Consider the following 6,717-nt stretch of genomic DNA (forward strand, 5'->3'; position numbering starts at 1 on the left):
GACACTGCAGCTGCACAAACCTGGGAGAAGGGGCTATACATTATTTCTATGTAATATATATTTTTTTGCATTGTGAGCAGGAATATAAATGGAACCTGTCACGTCCCCACCGCACCATAGACAAAGTTAGTGCACCATTAGGGGATGTGACCGAGTCAGACGATGTATTATATATACTCACCGATCCCCATGATCCAGTGAAGAGTCTCATACATGTGCTCTCCAACAGACGTGTATGGGAGTGTGCATGCACAGGACTCGGAAAAGAATCGGAATTTCGTGCCATGCGTTGTCTTCAGAGGGGGCATCGTGAGAGTTTCTAAAAAATACTATATCTGGCTCCCTGTCACGTGTCTCAACAGCACCATAACTTTGTTTATGGCGCTGTGGGGACTAGACAGGTTTTCTGTAAAAAAACAAAACAAAAAAAACTAAGTGACAAGCTATGCTGTTATTGCGCAATAGAAGAATAAAAGAAAAATCTTCTACATAGTTGGCATCACTGTAATTGTACTGAGAATAAAGGTAACACATTATTGCCACTCGTTACTGTAGAATTTAAAATGCAAAATAAAAAGCAACACTTCTGGTTGTCTGAAAAAAGTGACAAAGTTGGCCTGGTAAGTAGTAGGAGATAAGTGCTTTGGTAATTGCCTCCGTTCAAACCGTCTATCCCATTTTTGGAGCAGAGCGACCAAAGTAAGGTCTCTTACACACTGGCGATAGGTTTTCTAGTGAGTGGAAATGCATGATTATGAAACCAATGTTTTTCAATGGTTTCTTTCTCATTTGCTGTATTTACTCAAGCCTCCGTGCGATACAAAAAAACTTGCAATATCACCCATTGTTTTTTATGGGGCCGGGGCCCCATTAAAATCAATAGGAGAAGATCGCACAACAGTCTTGGAATCCCCCATAGCAAGGGGAGAGAGCGGGCGGAGCTACACGGGATCTCTGACATATCTTGAAGAGATATGGGGCGCTGCTAAAGGGCTTTCTCAGGGTTTAGCTGAGAGAAGGGTGAGGCTAGAGGGATTCTCATAGTGATTCTTGTCTAGCAAAGAGAGAAGGCAGGGCTAGCGGGAGGATCCCGCTAACCCTACCCCCTCTCTTGGCCACAGATTGAATTACTATATCACTAGAAAAGTAAAGTTATGGGGGAAGAATTTACTAATACTGGAATTTGTTACAAACCTTGGCACAAAATGCCCCAAATTTATTAAGGGCTCAGGCCCATGGGCTATGTGTAAAACACGAGTTTAACTACAGAGGCCCCTCCCTCATATAAGTAGACCAAAGTATTATAAACACCGCATGTAAGTAGGGGGTCACTGTTATAGATTTTGCATCGGGGCCCAAGAGCTTCTAGTTACGCCTCTGCTTGTGACCAGAGAGCTGGCACAGACCGCGTATGGCACTGCACATGCCCGCGTATCATTTTTTATCTTGACTTTAGTAAAGCATTTGACAAAGTATCTCATACTATACTTATTGAAAAAAATGACCAAATATGGGATTAACAAGGCAACTGTTAGGTGGATTCACAACTGGCTGAGTGATTGTACTCAAAGAGTGGTCATAAATGGCTGCACATCCAAGTAGAAGAATGTATCAAGTGGGGTACCACAAGGCTCTGTCCTAGGCCCAGTGTTGTTCAACATTTTTATAAATGATCTGGAGGAGGGAATTGATGCGAAACTGATCAAATTTTCTGATGACACAAAGCTAGGAGGGATAGCTAACACTAGGGAAGAGAGGGAGTATTCAAAAAGATCTAGAAAAGCTTGAACAGTGGGTGGCGACTAACGGAATGGTATTTAACAAGGAGAAATGCAAAGTCCTACATCTAGGCAATAAAAATGAAAAAAGCACATACAGAATGGGAGGAATTGGGCTAAGCAGCACATGTGAAAGAGACTTGTGTATACGAATAGATCATAGACTGAACATGAGTCAACAATATGATGCAGCAGTCAAAAAGGCAAACACAATTCTGGGATGTATTAAGAGAAGCATAGAATCTAGATCATGTGAGGTAATTATCCCCCTCTACTCTTCCTTGGTCAGACCTCATCTGGAATACTGTGTCCAGTTCTGGGCACCCCACTTTAAAAAAGACATAGACAAACTGGAGCAAGTCCAAAGAAGAGTTACCAGGATGGTGGAATACTGTGTCCAGTTCTGGGCACCCCACTTTAAAAAAAGACAGACAAACTGGAGCAAGTCCAAAGAAGAGTTACCAGGATGGTGAGCGGTCTGCAAATCATGTTCTATAAAGAACAGTTAAAGGATCTGGGAATGTTTAACTTGCAAAAAAGAAGGCTGAGAGGAGACCTAATAGCCTTCTACAACTATCTGAAGGGTTGCCACAGTGCAGAGGTATCAGCCCTATTCTCATTTGCACAAGGAAAGACCAGAAGCAATGGGATAAAACTGAAAGGGAGGACACACAAATTAGATATTAGAAAAAAACTTTCTGACAGTGAGGGGAATCAATGAGTGGAAGAGGTTACCACGGGAGGTGGCGAGTTTCCCTTCAATGGAAGTGTTCAAACAAAGGCTGGACAAATATCTGTCTGGGATGATTTAGTGAATCCTGCACTGAGCAGGGAGTTGGACCCAATGACCTGGGAGGTCCCTTCCAACTCTATGAGTCTATGAGTATCACACAGACATGCAGGGATGCATATGAAAATGCTACACATACACAATGTATTGCATAGCAGGGTCATACAAGCAGGACAGACCCATCAGCAGTCTATGCACTGGTCTTACCACTCTTGTCTGCTCCAGTCTTAAAGCCATCACTCACTAGTACTCCTCTGTGCTAGCAGGGCCATACTAGCAGCACAACCCCATCAGACATCTCTGCAGTGGTCTTACCCCTCTTGTCTGCTCCAGTCTTACAGCCATAACTCAGTAGTACTCCTCCATGCTAGCAGGGTCATACTAGCAGCACAGCCCCATCAGCAGTCTATGCCCCGTTCTTACCCCTCTTGTCTGCTTCAGTCTTACAGGCATCACTCAGTAGTACTCCTCCGTGCTAGCAGGGCCATACTAGCAGCACAGCCACAGCAGCAGTCTATGCCCTGGTCTTACCCCTTTTGTCTGCTCCAGTCTTACAGCCATAACTCAGTAGTACTCCTCCATGCTAGCAGGGTCATACTAGCAGCACAGCCCCATCAGCAGTCTATGCCCCGTTCTTACCCCTCTTGTCTGCTTCAGTCTTACAGGCATCACTCAGTAGTACTCCTCCGTGCTAGCAGGGCCATACTAGCAGCACAGCCACATCAGCAGTCTATGCCCTGGTCTTACCCCTTTTGTCTGCTCCAGTCTTACAGCAATCACTCACTAGTACTCCTATAGAAAGAGCCAGCTCTTCTCACCTGGTCAGTCAGAGCAGCAGGTGTAATTCTTGGGATGGAATGAGGGTGGGGGATCCTCCCAACTCTTCCCCAAGCGGCTTCAGGACCCTCTCCATGCTGGACTGGGACAGAACACCGTTTTCTTCTATGTTTAAACACTATGGGGCTGATTTATTAAGACCAGTAACAGTAACCATGAATGTAACTTTGTGTCCTGTGGCATTAAGGGGTTAAGAGGTTTATGCCACTTAATAGATGTGTCTTGGATGGCTCATGTGCCAGAAGAAGAAATCTTTACCAGCTATGAGGAAGTTCCCTGGTGTAAATTCTACTAAATATAGTAGGTGCCCTCACCTACCTCTCTCAAAGTGTGGAGTGTGGTTCAAAAATCCCAAAAGTTACAAGTCTTAGTGCTGGCTATATTTGTGCACAAAATTAGCTACTTATTTTTTCCCAACATTTGTCCAAGTTGCCACCCCGCCATAACATCATTTTTTCTCATAATTAAAATTGCCAGTAAAAAATTATTCCCCACACCGGCCTCTAGATGTAATTACTGTCCAGGCCGGTCATTTACCAGCAGGGTGGCAACCCTAGTAATGAATGGGGCATACTGGGAGATGAGGGGACAGTAATGAATGTGACACATGGGGAGATGAGGGGACAGTAATGAATGTGACACATGGGGAGATGAGGGGACAGTAATTAATGTGACTCATGGGGAGATGGGGGGACAACAAGGATATGTTCACAAGGTGGATTCCACCTGGAATTCCATTCTGCTGCAGTTTTTGCCGTGAATCCACACGTGGATGTAGCCATCAGTGGGCTAAATTTGCGAGCAAATTTTTGTGACGTGCATTCAAGAATAGAAGTCGTATGTTACTTCTTCATGCGGACCCATGCAAAAACGTGTCAGACATTCAGTACGCGGATTTTACCCATTGACAGAGCTAAATCCGCATATTGATCAAGAGCAAAAGCCTAATAAATGTGTCACACATGGAGATGAGAGGGCAGTAATGAATGTGACATAAATAGTATAAGATAGAGAGTGCCCCCATTGTGCCAGACTACCATCATAAATAGTGCCAGACAGAGAATGCCTCCATATATAGTATCAGATGGAATGCCTTATAGTGACCCATAGAGAGCGACCCAATAAATAGTGCGAGATAGCGAATGTCACCCTAGTGCTACACAGAGTGCCCTCATAAATAGTATCAGATGGAGAGTGTCCCCACAAATAGTGCTAGACAGAGCGCCCCCATAAGCAGTGTCAGAATTCCTCTATAATGTAGGCAGTCAACATTCCCCATGAACAGTGTCCGCCAAATAACGTCCCCGCAAAGAGCAGCCCCATAACCAGTGCCTGACAGTGACCCTGCAAAAACTATTAGCCAGTAAACAGTTCTAGCCCAACAACAGGCCCGTTCACAATATCAGGGCACTGCACAGTGCCAGCCACAGAGTGCCCACATTAACAGTGCCATGTAAGAGAACTGGAGGCAGGTTCATACGGATGGATATCTCATCATTGTCTGATTAGTGAGGGGTCCGCTGTTGGGACCCCTACCATTCCCACACCTTGCTGTAAAGGAAGTGCAGCTGTATTCACCAGCATTATGGCAAGGAAAAAGCTAAAGAGGCAGTTGGGCCGTTACCCGGGGGGTGCAGACATCCATGGATATCACATAGCATCAGATATCACATAATATGCCATCAATGACATTATGTGTTGGGTAGGATTATCCCTTCAAATGCAGTTTAATAAGCAGACACTAGAGGGAGGCAATGAGCCAACATAGTTAATACACTACATAGCTGTGCCATCTATAGACATCAATATCCTCCTCATCTAGGTTCTTACGTTTTGGCACATGTGGACGATAGTGATTATCATCCATATGTAAAGAGACCTTCCTCAAAGGGTTTTCTTAATGGCCAATTTTTGGTTTTACACTTTTGTGTTTTTCTCCCCATTAAAAAAAAACCATAACTTATTTATTTGTCCGGCAACATAACCATCTGAGGGCTTGTTTTTTGCGGACAAGTTGTAGGTTTCAATGGCATCATTTAATGTACCCCATAAAGTACTGAAAAGCTTTTAAAAATTTCTAAGTGGGCTGAAATGCAAAAAAAACCCCCGCCATTTTTTGGAAGGGAAGGCGTTACAGTAAACAACCTGCAGCTAAAATGGAATGTTGGCTTTATTTTGTTAGAATGATTACAACAATATCACATGTATCTAGTTTATTTTTAAAATGAATATATAAAATATATTTTTTCTGTCACCATCTTCTGACACCATCCCTTTTTCATTTTTCTATCAAGTTGGTTGTTTAAAGGCTTTCTTTTTTGGGGGGGTGAAGGGGGACTCTAGTTTCTATTGACACCATTTTGGGGTATGTACGGATTTTTAATCGCTTTCTATAACATTTTTTTCTTGGAAATAAAAGTGCACTTTTTGTACGATGTATCCTTTTTCTAATGGTGTTAGCCGTGCGGCAAAAATAATACACTCTTTGTCAAAAAAAAATCAAGCAGCTAGAATTAGTTGTCGTTTTACTACAAAACCCGCCATGCAGTTATATCTCCGGCAGATATGCAAATAATTATAGTGGTGGCATGATTAGATGAACAGTCCTGCCAGCTGTGGCCTCTTTCACACGGGCTACAAAATTGCCACTACAAAACGCATGTATGTGAAGTCCATGGTTTCCAATGGGTTCTTTCAGGCTACAAAGCATCTCATGTGAAAGAACCCAATGGACACCATGGGCTTCACATACATGCATTTTGTAGCCCATGTGAAGGAGGCCTTAAAGGGGTGGTCTCGCGAAACCAAGTGGGGTTATACACTTCCGTATGGCCATATTAATGCACTTTGTAATGTACATTCTGCATTAAATATGAGCCATACAGAAGTTATTCCACTTACCTGCTCCGTTGCTAGCGTCCTCGTCTCCATGGTTCCGTCTAAATTCGCTGGCAGCTTGCTTTTTTAGACGCGCTTGCGCAGTCCGGTCTTCTCCATTCAGCACGAGCCGCTTCAGTGTGCTCCCCGCTACAGCTCTTCTGCGCATGCGCAGACGAGCTGTCACTGCTCGGGAGCGCGCTGCAGCGGCCATTCTGTACCTTCCTCTGTTAGAGGAAGGTGCAGAAAGTGGAGCTGCCCAGCGGAGAAGCCCAGCCCAGCAGCCCCGAGAAGCCTCCCAGGTAAGTGATTTGTCGGGGGGGGGGGTGCCGCTGCGCCGGGCTGCGCCGGGGGGGGGGCTGCCGCTGTGATGGGGGAACTAGCGCTAGGCCGGGGGGGCTGCCGCTAGGCCGGGGGGGGGGGGCTGCCGCTGCG

Source organism: Eleutherodactylus coqui, unplaced genomic scaffold (assembly GCF_035609145.1).
Source record: "Eleutherodactylus coqui strain aEleCoq1 unplaced genomic scaffold, aEleCoq1.hap1 HAP1_SCAFFOLD_19, whole genome shotgun sequence".
Taxonomy (NCBI): Eukaryota; Metazoa; Chordata; class Amphibia; order Anura; family Eleutherodactylidae; genus Eleutherodactylus; species Eleutherodactylus coqui.